At 45.2% G+C, this 13674-nt stretch overlaps 1 protein-coding gene across 4 annotated transcripts in view; it reads right to left on the bottom strand.

The window, feature by feature from the left end:
* LOC143933929 (MOB kinase activator 2-like) overlaps nt 1–13674 on the bottom strand; it is a 90527-nt gene that overhangs the window by 60623 nt on the left and 16230 nt on the right. The window contains exon 1 of one of the 4 annotated variants that reach the window (XM_077457087.1): nt 1044–1062. The exons of the other annotated variants lie outside the window; for them this stretch is intronic. The gene's annotated coding sequence lies outside the window, so the exon portion shown is untranslated. Of the gene's footprint in view, nt 1–1043; nt 1063–13674 lie in introns of those variants that run through there. 4 annotated transcript variants of the gene reach the window in all.

The raw sequence follows: 13674 nt of genomic DNA, 5'->3' as shown, positions 1-13674 counted from the left end.
ATGCGGGAACGCCACGAATCCGCGGCGGGTTCCCGCATCGCATGCCTCCCGGCGGCAGTTCACACTGCCCTATGCGAACTGCTGGGAGTGTCAGTGAAATGTTAATGACACCCCCAGATCAGTTCGCATATCGCAGTGCGATCTGCAAACTCGGATCGCATGGTGTGAACACCCATGCGATCCGATTCTGCTGCGGACCAAAAAAAGGGTCCCGTGCGAATTTGCGGCGGGTGCGGTGCGAATTCAGCCATACTATCTGTATGGCTGAACTCGAATCGCACAGAGATCGGATGTGATTTGCACTGCAGTGCGGTGCGAATCACATCCGTTCTCATAAACCGCTGCAATGTGAACCCAGCCTTAGTGACACTGGCGACGGGGGGTGATCACGGGGTTAAACCTTTATTGGGGGGGTTAGGGGGGTACATTAGAACTAAAGGGGGCTAACCCTAACTGCCCTAACAGTTATTACAGTCACAAATGACACCAATGCAAAAAAATAAAAATAAATGCAATTGGTGTCACTGTGACTGGGGGGGGGTGAAGGGGGGGTGTGAGTATGCCTGGCATGTTCTACTGTGTAGTGTAGTGTTGGTGCAACTCACCGATCCTCTCTCCTCGGTGCCGGAATGAAAAATACAGACACGGAGGAGAGATTACATCACTTTCTCTCCTGTGTTTACATTACAGGAGAGGAAGTGATGTCACGGAGCATTTCCATTCGTCGGGAGCGATCGCGAGGGGGTGGCCATGAATGAATGGCCGCCCCCTCATCCCGGATCGCTCCCGAACGAATACCGACCGCCGCAGGCACCGGGGGGGGGGGCCCGATCGGGCCCCCCACCCGCGGGAAGGCAGGGACGTACAAGTACGCCCATATGCCTGCCCGTGCCATTCTGTCGACGTACATCGTCGTGTGGCGGTCGGCAAGTGGTTAAATAAAATACAATTTAGAAAAATAGCCAGTACACATACTCAGTATGAGTGACCAGCTTCAGGTGATATACAAAAGATTAAAACAAATCCTCCCACATAAATTGTACCTGTATATCTTCAGTCTTCTCTTTTCCGTATTCAAAGTCTGCAATTTATAAAGCTTGTCTGAGATTTCAGTAAACAGGGGGAGGAGAGATTAAATTACACACGGCTGAGCTCAGTGAGAAGAGGTCTGAGAGCTGACTGGAGGGAACACAGCACACAGGAACAGATCTAAGGCTGTCAATCACCCACTGGGGGTTATTTACTAAAGGCAAATCCAATTTGCACTACAAGTGCACTTGGAAATGCAGTCGCTGTAGATCTGAAATGAGGGGAAGCACTGCCGGATTTTATCATACAATCATGTGCAAGCTAAAATGCTGTTTATTGTCCTTGCATGTCCCCCTCAGATCTATTGCAACTGCACTTGTAGTGCAAAATCTACCTCTATGCGTGTGCAATCCAGAGTTTAAAGTTATTTTCTTTCAAAGATTTTCAAGTGCAAGTTACTTCCCACCCACCTACCTACCAGAAAACATGAAACAAGCTTCTATAAAGTTGCAAAACTAGAAACCATTTAAAAAGGTGTAAACAGGGCGGATTTGTAACAACGGAAGTTCAAAGAAATACCTTTCCAAACTGGCGTCCATATATAAACAAACAATAACCCTTTTATGCTTCATCACTCAGTGCCAGCATGTGACAGTTAACCTAATATTTTTTATTTGTTTCTTTTCCAATAAACATATATTATTAATAATGCAGATGTATCGGGCAAGGCATCACAATAGAACACTGCAGCCGGCAAGTGGCAGTTCTCCTCTGCAGGTTTAAGGCTTTCCTTTTTTCCTTCTTTTAAAGCGGAGGTCCACCCTAAAGTGGACCTTCCGCTCATCGGAACCCTCCCCCCCTCCGGCGCCACAATTGGCACCTTTCAGGGGGGAGGGGGGTGCAGATACCTGTACAGTACAGGTATCTGCACCCACTTCCGGGATAGCTCTCTGCGGAAAGGGGCGTAGATTACGCCCCTTTCCGCAAGTGCCCGCCCCTTCCGCAAGTGCCCCGCTGCCTGCTGGGAAACACACAGATCCCAGAGGCAGCGGGGACCGTCCTTATTGCGCAGCGCGACTCGCGCATGCGCAGTAGGGAACCGGGAAATGAAGCCGAAAGGCTCCATTTCCTGATTCCCATACCCAAGATGGCGGCGGCAGCACCCGAGAGACGATCTAGAGCTCGGCTTCGGGTGCAGACATCGCGGGCGCGCTGGACAGGTAAGTGTCACTATTTTAAAAGTCAGCAGCTGCAGTTTTTGTAGCTGCTGGCTTTAAAAAAAAAAAAAACGCGTCCCGGCGGACTCCCGCTTTAATGAATAAGCCTCCAGCCTGCATGTGATCAATATTTAATTAAAAAAACATTGATCACATGATCAAGAAGCACTCTTATTGGTACCAAATTGTCAGGAGCAAAAAACGAAGCCATCAATGACAGACGGTATTGAGAGCGGGAGGGCATTACGAATGTATCCCCAGCATAGGACATCGTAAAGGGGAATGTTTACAATAAAAAAAGATTGAGGGTGAAAGCAGTTAATAAATGAAGGCCAGTGACAAACCAGAAGATTCTTCCGCAAATTTTGGGAATTATAAGGTTTGCATGACATGTTAAGAGGATGACGTTAATAATTTGCATAGCTTCCTCCCCACTAACCATGGCTGGAGAAATAGAAATTAAAGTGTAACTAAACTCTCTCACTCAACATTACTTATTTTATGGTGCTAGCATTAATAAATAGCTAGGAACATATATTAGATTTTTTTATTTTTTATTTTTAAACAAACACTTTTCTTCAGTTGTAGCCTGTTTTTTTGTTGCCATACATCGCAGCAGTCTTCATGTGCATTTTTTTTCCTCCCATCTGGAGGAGGTGTTCTCAGCTAAGCACACTTTCCTGCCTGCATGCCAGAGCTAAGGACAGATGGATTTCAAGAAGAAAATGCTACACAAATCTGCCCTTACTCAAGATGGCCACGGCTAGACATGCCAAGTGATTTCTCAACAAATAAAGTATAGGGACATGAATAGATGGACAAGTTTGCTTTGAATAATAAAAATTGAATAGAGTTTTCAGGTTGTGGAGCTTAGATACAGTTAGGTTCCACTTTAAAGTGGATGTAAACCCACATTTTTTTATTTTTTTTTGTCATAATGTATAGTATAAGATTTTTTGTCATAATGTAGAGTATAAGATTTCCCATCAAGAGTTAATCCAGCTCTGAGCAATCATCTTATTGTTCAGTGAGATAAATCTTGACAAACAGAGAAAAACTTTGTCATATCCTCCCCCTTGCTGTGAGTGGCAGGTGATTTACCCATCTCATGCACTAGCCTAAGAGACATGCATTATTTTTTAGTTCCCTCCCACTCCTTTCTTCTGCTGCTCTGCCAAGATTGGATGTTCCACACCTCAGCAGCAGCATAATTGGGCATGCTGAAGTCATGTGGTTACTTTCCTGTCTTTTCAATGGACGTTAGAGGTCATAACAGAAGTTCAGTGTAAGAAATACACAGGAGAAAATGCATATTGACAAGGGGAGTGTAGGGGTGGGCAGGGAGTCTACTGGCATCACGACTCCACCCACCGAGCTCCAGACAACAGACCCACCCACAGAATCTGCAGTTTTTCGGGTCTCAGGAGACATTTGACAGGTAAAGATACATGCAGGAGGCATGTATATCCTTATAGATTACCCCTATGGCAGTAGTTTAGAAAGGATGACATTGGGTTTACATCCACTTTAAGGTTTCACTGCTGGACCACTTTTGCTAAAATAGTTAGAAATATCAGTTGTGCCAAAGCACCTTTACACGATGCTTTTGTTTTATACAGTCTGTGCTTCCTCCACCTCTTCTGCTGCTTGAATATTCCCCTATCAGTAACCAGATGAATTGGAGGGCAGCTCTGACAAGAACTAAAACCCTGTTCCTCAACTAAGATGACTGCCTCCAACACACAAACTGCAGAACAAGGCATGGCAAGAACAAATAGAGAAAGGACCAGCTCCAGGAGGCCTACAGGCACTTTCACTTTTTGCTTGCCTCCACAATTCGGGTCCTTATTTAACCTAAAGCTGAACTCTGAGCACAAACATCTCTAATTTAAATATAATTCGTAATACCTACAAAGATTATGAACCCAGTTTATTTGCACCAAATACATTTTGCTAACCTGCATATTACCCTGTAAACTTAGCTGTGGCATCGTCACTGTGCTGTACAGAGCAGAGATGTGGGAGGGGCCAAGCAGGCCATGCCCTCTACAGGCTGCCTGCAGGAAACTACAGGAGGGGTGGAGACAAGACCAGTCACTCTGCACAAGGAAAGAGAGCAGCAGTGACCGGTCTTTATTACAGGAAGCTCCTGTACAGAAGCAAAATTTCACACTGGATTACTGCACAGATCAGGAAAAAATACATAACGCACATTAAGGCTTTATTTAGCCAATACTGGGAGTATTTCAGAGCTTACAGAGTGTCAATAAAAATGTGATTTTATATGCTATGTTATTGCCGCTGCCTAAAAAGTCCCAGATACCCAGTGTATATTCTGTTTTGTGTCTCGGAGTTCAGCTCTAAAATGAAAGACACTCAGGCATGTGCAGGGATAACTAGTATGTATTGCACAGTTGTATGTATGCGTTTTGGCCCTACATGCCCATACATATGTATACATATGTGCATGGGGGGCTTTTTTCCCCATATTAATTTAAGACTTTTTTTTTCCCTCTTCACTTTATTGCTATCAAGAGGGATCTGGCAAAGACATATGGGTGGGCCATGCTGACCCATCACGACTGTACCTGCCAAACTCTGCCAGGTAATACAGTGGAAATAGTTGTCTGAAGGCTGCAGCAAATGCATCTGGACATAGATGCAAGTTATTGTGACTCACAAGCTTTCCCAGTGACACAGTAGAAAGCATTATCTATTATCTAACAGCACCCTGCTACTGGTCAATCACCTGTTTGTAGTTTATGCACTTGGCAGTACATCACAAAAACAGTGCTATATGATAGCAGCTCTATCCATCCATCACGCAATCGCTTAGTGGCCCCATGGGTCCAAAATAGTTCCAATTGTTTAAAACTAATTAAATTAGATTTTCTTCAATTTAAACTGTATGTATAGTATAACTGACACTTTTATTTTTAGTTTTGGGTTGGTTCATACAGGTCTTCCTGTACAATTCACATGCAGATCTGTGCAGTGCAATTTCAGCCCATTCACTTAGAATGGGCTGAAATTTCACCACACCAAAAATGGTGCATGCACTACTTTTGGAAACACTCTGCAACCTGCTTGCATGGTACTTTTAAGCCATGGGGCAAACACACTGTTTGTGGTGTCATTAACATTGCACTGACACACACCGCAGATTGCAAGGACAGTGCACTTTGAATGCAGTGCAGGAAATGTGCACAGAAAGCATGTGAGGGGACCCTTAAAGTAAGCGTTCAACCCCATCAATTTGTTTTAGTTGACTGTGTCCTGTTGGAGAAAATTCTTTATCCCAGAGATGCTAGAGGAAACAGAGTAAAATCCTACCTGAGGGGAATTTCCCTCAACAGAACATTCATTTGTATGGATGAGTGCATGGTACCAAAGTTCATCTCACTTGAAGGACTTTTCCAAATTAATGGCTCACCGAAGCAAGTATCACCACTGGAAGATCAGCCCTTGCCTCTTGTTCTGGTGACAACTCCAAAACTTTTTATAGTTTCCCACCACTTTCAGTTTCCCCAACAATGATCACCAGGTCAAAAAGTATATTTCCCCAGCAGGGACACATAGAACAACCTGACAGTTGAATCAACTCATCCAAAACTAAAAACAATACAATTTATCATGTGTTGGAATTAACCGCATGTTTTATGTAGCATAAAACGTCAGGATGTAAAAAAAAAACAAAAAAACAAAAAAACAAAAGAGAAGAGGTTATTGTAGATAATCATAACAAATCTGGGATCCTAAACGAATATACAGTATCTCACAAAAGTGAGTGCACCCCTCACATTTTTGAAAATATTTTATTATATCTTTTCATGTGACAACACTGAAGGAATTACACTTTGCTATAATATAAAGTAGCGAGTGTACAACTTGTATAACAGTGTACATTTTACATCCCCTCAAACTAAATTCACACACAGCCATTAATGTTTAAACCGCTTGCAACGTGGACCCAATTAGCCATACACACCTCCCCCCGCACGTTATGTGACTCGGTGTTACAAGGTCTTAGGTGTGAATGGGGAGCAGGTGTGTTAAATTTGGTGTTATCGTGCTCTCTCTCTCTCATACTGGTCAATGAAACTTCAACATGGCACCTCATGGCAAAGAACTCGCTGAGGATCTAAAGATTGTTGTTGTTATTATTATTATTATTATAATATAGGATTTATAGAGCGCTGACAGTTTACACAGCGCTTTACAACAACATTAGGGCAGACAGTATAATTACAATACAAGCCAATACAGGGGGGAATCAGAGGGCCCTGCTCGTTAGAGCTTACAACCTAGGAGGGAGGGTCAGGTCATACAAAAGGGTAATAGCTGTGGGGGATGAGCTAATGGAGAAAATAGTGCAGTTGTTAGATGGAGGCAGGATAGGCTTCTCTGAATAGGAAAGTTTTCAGGGATCGCCTAAAAGTGGATTAATTACATAAAGATGGCCTAGGCTATAAGAAGAATGCCAATACCCTGAAACTGAGCTGGAGCAAGGTGGTCAAGAGCATGCAGCGGTTTAACAGAACAGGTTCCACTCAGAACAGGCCCCGTCAGGATCGACAAAAGAGGTTGAGTGCACATGCTCAGCATCATATCCAGAGGTTGTCTTTGGGAAATAGACGTATGAGTGCTGCCAGCATTGGTGCAGAGGTTGAAGGGGAAGGGGGTCAGCTTGTCAGTGCTCAGACCATATGCCGCACACTGCATCAAATTATTCTGCATTGCTGTCATCCCAGAAGGAAGTCTCTTCTAAAGATGATGTACAAGAAAGCTTGCAAACAGTTTGCTGAAGACAAGGACATAGAGTACTGGAACCATGTGCTGTGGTTTCATGAGACCAAGATAAACTTATTTGGTTCATTTGGTGTGGCGGAAACCAGGAGTACAAAGACAGGTTTGTCTTGCCTACAGTCAAGCTTGGTGGTGGGAGTGTCATGGTCTGAGGCTGCATGAGTGCTGCCGTCACTGGGAAGCTACAGTTCATTGAGGGAACCATGAATGTACTGTGACATACTAAAGCAGAGCATGATCCACTCCCTTTGGAGACTGGGCCGCAGGGCAGTATTGCAACATTAGAATGACCCCGAACACACCTCCAAGATGACCACTGCCTTGCTAAAGAAGCGGAGGGTAAAGGTGATGGACTGGCCCAGCATGTCTCCAGACCTAAACCCTATTAAGCATCTGTGGGGCATCCTCAAACAGAAGGAGGAGGAGCGCAAGCTTGCCAACATCCACCAGCTGTCATGTCGTCATGGAGGAGTGGAAGAGGACTCCAGTGGCAACCTGTGAAGCTCCGGTGGACTCCATGCCCAAGAGGGTCAAGGCAGTGCAGGAAAATAATGGTGGCCACGCAAAATATTGACACTTTTTTGGAGATTTTCATTTAGGGGTGTACTCACTTTATTTGCCAGCGGTTTAGATGTTAATGGCTGTGTGTTGAGTTATTTTGAGGGGACAGAAAATTTACACTGTTATACAAGCTGTACACTGTACATTGTAGCAAAGTGTTATTTCTTCAGTGTTGTCACATGAAAATATAAAATAAAATATTTACAAAAATGTGAGGGGCGTACGCACTGTTGTGAGATACTGTATATAGAAGACAAGCCTTTGTTATGCTACACTGTGTTATTTAATTATTTATTTTAAAATTTAAACTCTTAGAAATACTGCCAAAATCTTCCTCCGTTGATGTTCAGGTGCCACCTGACAACATGCTTCTACGAGATCCAGGAGACGGCTTACAGGTCTACATCTTGTATGAGCAAGTTGGGAATGATCAGAATTGCTGTGCATATCACTGTAGATCTGAAAAGCGGCCACTGCACTGGAGAGGGGTCATTGAACACCATTTTTATAAACTGAGAACACAGAGCAGATCCTGCTCCTAATTAACAAAGAGGGTACAAGAAATCCGATCCACTTTCTATGCTTTGTCTATCATAGAAGGCAGGAGAGCTGCTTGCTACAGCTAACCGTAGATTTTCATGCACTTACCTACAACCCAGCTGGTTGGGGGAAATAAAAAATAAAAAAAAATAAACCACACACTGACCCAATTCCCCTATCCACACATTTAAGGTGATTGGGGGAATGCTCGCTTAGTCATTGTATTCTGAGAGCGGGAAGACTTCCCTGCCATCAGAATACAGAGATCAGGGTTGCAGTCTACAGTGCTGATCCAGTGGCATTTTTCCCCAACAAAGTGGTTGAACAGAAATTGATCAGTAGATTGACTTTTATTCTATTTAGATTTGCAGTGCCCAGCACTGAACCGGCCGATTTTCCATCCCTTTAGGGATACATAAGATACAGTAACAGATTAAAGCTGAACTTTAGCTAACACTTTATTGGCAGTTACAGCAACAGTTTTCTCCTTTTGCGATATAGAATTTAAATACATAAAAGCTGATCATGGTTAGCACCACTGTTATGCCGTGTACACACGACCGGACTTTGACGGAATAGGTCCAACACTCTTCCCAGCAGACTTTCTGAATGAACAGACACACACAATCACACCAAAGTCTGACGGATTTGAACGTGATGACGTACGACCAAACTAGAATAAGGAAGTTCATAGCCAGTAGCCAATAGCTGCCCTAGCATTGTTTTTTGTCCGTCGGACTAGAACACACACGGATTTCTCGGTCCGGCGGGAAAATTTAAAACATGTTCTATTTCTAAAGTCCGACGGATTTTTGGCAAGCAAACGTCCAATGGAGCCCGAACACAATCGAATTGTCCGACAGACTCATTCAGTCAGATCTTTGCTGTCAAAAAGTCCGGTCGTGTGTGGCATTAGTGTTAAATGGTTTGTCTCAACATTCGGGCCAGATCACCAGATGAAGATAAAAGCCTAAAAAAAAAAAAAGACTCAGTTAGACTTACCGGTGACGGTATTTCTAAGAGCCTTTCAGGACAACCCCGGAGAGAGTGTAGCTCCACCTTGCAATCAGGAAACACATGCCCACTTTAAAAACACCTCCTCCTCCTCCATGGCTTCAGTTATTGTGGCCTTCCGACGCTGGAAAACAAAGCACAGAAAGCACAACACCATGGTAGAACTTAATACATTTACTAAGCATAACCTAGGGAGGGAAGTAACGGTTGTCCTGAAAGGCTCTTAGAAATACCGTCACCGGTAAGTCTAACTGAGTCTTTCTCAAATCGCCTTTCAGGACAACCCCGGAGAGGATAACCGAGAAACTTACCCTAGGGCGGGACTACTGCCTGCAGTACCTTCCTGCCGAAGGCCTGATCTGCTGCAGACAGTAGATCTAACCGGTAATGCCGGAGAAATGTCGAATAACTGGACCAAGTGGCAGCCTTGCAGATTTGTTCAGGCGTGGCACCGGCCCTTTCAGCCCAGGAAACTGCCGTGGATCTAGTAGAGTGGGCAGCAATACCTGAGGGAGGTATTTCTCCTTTTGCTTTATAGGCTTCTGTTATAGCCAACTTAAGCCACCTACCCAGCGTACTTTTAGAAGCTTTCTCCCCCTTGCGTGATCCAGAAAATATCACAAAGAGGGCGTTTGATTTTCTAAATTCTTTAGTAACTTTCAGAAACTGTAAAAGACATCTTCTCACATCCAATGTGTGAAAAACTTCCTCTCCTGCATTTACTGGGCTTGCAGAGAATGTAGGTAACACTATTTCCTGTGATCGATGGAAAGTTGAGGATACTTTCGGTAGGAATGCTGGATCCGTCCTCAGTACCACCCTGTCCTGATAAATTCTAAGGAAGGGTTCTGTAATAGCTAGAGCTTGGAGCTCGCTGACTCTCCTGGCCGAGGTGATGGCCACCAAAAAGATTGTTTTTAAAACCACCTTCTGCAAAGAAGCTTCCTGTAAGGGTTCAAACGGTGCTCCCGAGAGACCCTGTAAAACTGTAGACAAATCCCAACTGGGAAAGTCTTTAAGGGCTACTGGTCTATTTCGAGCAAGAGCCCTAAAAAATCTAGAAATTAAAGTTTCTTTAGATAAAGTCTTTTCAAAGAAAACTGATAAGGCAGCCACCTGAGTCTTCAGGGTACTGGCTGCGAGACCCTTCTCCATTCCTTCATGGAGAAACTCCAAGACTGACACCGTGCTCTTGACCTTGAGTTCTCTAGAACTGCACCAGGAGTTGAACTTTTTCCAGACCTTCATGTAAATTGCCTGTGTAACTGCCTTCCTACTGGACAGCAGGGTCTTTACTACTTTATCTGAGAGACCTTTAGCCTTTAACAGGTCCTCCTCAGAAACCAGGCGGTTAGCTGCAGGAGTTCCACTTCTGGATGACTTACTGTCCCCTGGGATAACAGATCTTTTCTGAGTGGTAACCTCCATGGGGGCTTCGAGGCTAGGTTTCGAAGACCCGCGAACCAGGGTCTTTTTGGCCAAAAAGGAGTGACTAGTATTAAGTCTGTCCTTTCTTCCCTGAATTTCCTCAGTACTAGTGGAATTAGAGGAAAGGGGGGAAAGGCATAGCACAGCTGGTAATGCCAGGGGTGAGCGAATGCATCCAACCCTATTGCTGCATCTCCTCGGTGAAGAGAAAAGAATCTGTCCACCTTTGAGTTCTGCTGGCTGGCAAAAAGGTCTACCTGAGGAACCCCCCAGGCCTCGGAGATCATCAGGAACACTTCCTGATTCAGACTCCATTCTGCCTCTAGCAATTTGCGCCTGCTTAGGAGGTCCGCAAACAAATTCTGAGAGCCCTTCAGATGCACTGCCGATAGTGAGGCTGTGTTCTGTTCTGCCCAGGCTAACAACAGATTGGCCAGCTCCATCAAGCTCCTGCTTCTGGTTCCCCCTTGCTTCATAATGTAGGTAACCGCTGTTGTGTTGTCTGACAACACCTGAACATGGTGGCCTCTCAAACTCTGCTGAAATGCCACTAAACCCAGAAAGATCGCCTTCAACTCCCTCCAGTTGGATGATCTTTGAGCTTCCTGTTTGGACCAGACCCCCTGAGATGTCTGACCATCCAGATGGGCTCCCCAGCCCCAGGCACTTGCGTCTGTAGTAAGGCGCTTGTCCACAGGAAAGGTCCACACCAGGCCCCTTGAGAGGTTTGCCTGGTCTCTCCACCACCAAAGAGCCCTTTTCGTCTTTGACGAAATTTTTAGCTGTTTTTCCAAAGGATCCTGATGGGACCAGCTTGACAGAACCTCCCTCTGAAGGGGTCTGGAATGGAACCTGGCCCACTGAACAGCCGGGATTGCTGCCGTAAGCAGGCCCAGAACTGCCATAGCCATCCTGACTGAGACTGTCTGGTTGCTCTGTATCCGCTGTACAGCTAGCTGTAACTTTTCCTGTTTTTCCAACGGCAGGAAAACTTTCTGGAGAATCGAATTTAATGTATACCCCAGAAATTTCATTTCCTGTGAGGGGGTCAGGATTGACTTCTCTAGGTTTAGAAGCCATCCCAGGCCCTCGAGGTGAGACTGGGCCCTCTGGAGATTGACTAGGACCTGCTCCCTGGAGTCTGCAAAAAACAAAAGGTCGTCCAGATAAGGAACAACTGGAATCCCCTTCAATTTCAGGGGTTCCAAAGCCTCTGCCATAATCTTCGTAAAGACCCTGGGAGAGGACGAGAGTCCGAACGGCAGAGCCCTGAATTGGAGGTGCCATACCGAACTCCCTACCTTCAATGCCAGGCGCAGGAACTGCTGCGATGCCTGATGAATTGGTATATGAAGGTAGGCATCCCTTAGGTCCAGGGATGCCATGAAGCATTCTGGGGTCAACAGCTTTGTGATGGAGAAAATTGTATCCATCCTGAAATGTTTGTACCGAATGAACCTGTTCAGGAATTTCAGATTCAGGATTAGACGGTACTTCCCTGAGGGTTTTTTCACCAGAAAAATATGTGAATAAAAACCCCCGCCCTGCTGGTTTACTGGGACTTGAATCAGAACCTCTTGCTGTATCAGCTCCTGTAACAACAGCTTCATTGCAGAGGCCTTCTCCTGATCCCTTGGCAATGTTGTCACATAAAACCTGCTCGGGGGTAGTTCTGAAAACTCCAACCTGTACCCCTGATCGACAACGCTCTTCACGAACAGATTTGGAGACAGCCTGTCCCATTGTTCGCGAAAAGCTGACAGTCTCCCCCCCACTGGGGAGATATTGTCACTTGTTCTTAGGGGACTGCTCTGGGGGAGATCTAAAGAGGACTCCACCCCTGCCTTTGCCCTTCTGTGAACCCCATCTGCTCTTGTGCTCCTGGTCTTTTTTATGGGACTGCTGAAAAGCACGAAAATTCTTTTTAGCAATCTGCTTTTTCTTAACTGGAAAAGCCTTCTTTTTATCGGCTGTTCTATCCAGCACAGACTCTAAATCAGGACCAAAGAGCAAGTCACCCGAGAAGGGAAGACCACACAGCTTGACCTTAGAGGCAGTGTCCCCAGACCATGTTTTCAGCCAAACTGCTCTCCTGGCTGAATTTACAAGAGCCGAAGACCTAGCGGCCAGTTTAACTGATTCTGCTGATGCATCCGCCATGTATTTGACTGCATTCAGGATCAGTGGAAAGGACTCTAAGAGATCCTTGCGGGGTGTCCCCGCCTCAATATGGCTCTTCAGCTTCTCTACCCAACATTCCAGATTCCTGGCCACCACCGTAGCTGCCATTGCTGGTTTTAGACTGACTGACGCAGCATCCCAAGCTTTTTTAAGGATGGAGTCAGCTTTTTTGTCCATTGGGTCTTTAAGGATCCCCATATCTTCAAAGGCTAGATCCGTTCGTCTGGATACCTGCGAGAAAGCTGCATCGACTCTGGGTTTCTTGTTCCAAACCTCTGAGTCCTTATCTTCGAAGGGAAACCTTCTTTTGAGAGCTTTAGAGAAGAAAGGGGCTTTTTCTGGGTCCTTCCACTCCTTTCTCACTGAGTCTGAGAGGACCCTGTGGACAGGAAAAACTCGCCGTTTTGTTTCGTCCAACCCCTGGTACATTTTGTCATGAACTGACAGTTGTACTTTTTCTTCCTGAATTTCTAGAGTAGTGTAGATTGCTTTTAAAATATCATCTACTTCCTCTAGTGATAGCTTGAATTTGGAGCCCCTGCTATCTTCTTCCTCTTCCTCCTCCTCAGAATCCCTGAAGGAGATGAGAGTACTACCCCCTTCGTCTCCAGACTCTTCAGTTTCCACCTGTCTGGATGACGACGCCCTGGGGCTGGGCGGTAAGTTCTGAGGCTCGGTCTGTGCGGGAGGGTTTTGTATCAGGATGGACTTGACTGAACTCAAAGAGTTTGTCAGCTCTTTAACCGAAGAAAACAAATCCTTATATTGTTGAGATGTTTCCTCTTCCACCAATTCTCTGATACAATTTCTGCACATTGCCTTCTGCCATGAATCTCTGAGGGGGGTTTTGCAAGAAGGACATTTTCTCTGACCTGGTCTAGCTTTTCCTAGTGATTTT

This window comes from Lithobates pipiens, unplaced genomic scaffold (genome assembly GCF_037356315.1).
Source record: "Lithobates pipiens isolate NorthernLeopardFrog02 unplaced genomic scaffold, aLitPip1_a1.2 Scaffold_27, whole genome shotgun sequence".
NCBI lineage: Eukaryota > Metazoa > Chordata > Amphibia > Anura > Ranidae > Lithobates > Lithobates pipiens.
This window is presented reverse-complemented; position numbering and strand designations above follow the sequence as displayed.